Source organism: Phaethon lepturus, unplaced genomic scaffold (assembly GCF_000687285.1).
Source record: "Phaethon lepturus isolate BGI_N335 unplaced genomic scaffold, ASM68728v1 scaffold23309, whole genome shotgun sequence".
In the NCBI taxonomy this organism is placed as follows: domain Eukaryota; kingdom Metazoa; phylum Chordata; class Aves; order Phaethontiformes; family Phaethontidae; genus Phaethon; species Phaethon lepturus.
Genome location: NW_010565822.1, coordinates 4638 through 4954, shown reverse-complemented (window position 1 = coordinate 4954; position 317 = coordinate 4638).

Here is a 317-nt window from a genome sequence, read left to right as displayed (position 1 = left end):
GGTTAGCGGAGCGCCGCCTCCGAGGGCCTGCAGGTCTGCCCGCCGAGAGGAGCGCCGGTTGTGCAGCGGGGAGCGCGGCTCTCCGGGCGGCTGCTGCTCTTGCAGGCGCCTCTTCTCACCTAACTCTTCCTACTGAGCATCACCACCCAGAGCCTAGAAGAAAGGCAAGTGGGGAAAATAGAGCAAAATGAAGCCACAGGACCTGGCGAAAGAGAATCGCTCCGGAATTCAGTCTACACTTCGGTATCCGCTGCTCCATCTAATGAGCGGGCTAACAGCACTAGCTGTTGCAGGAGCTACTGATCGCCGCAAGGACC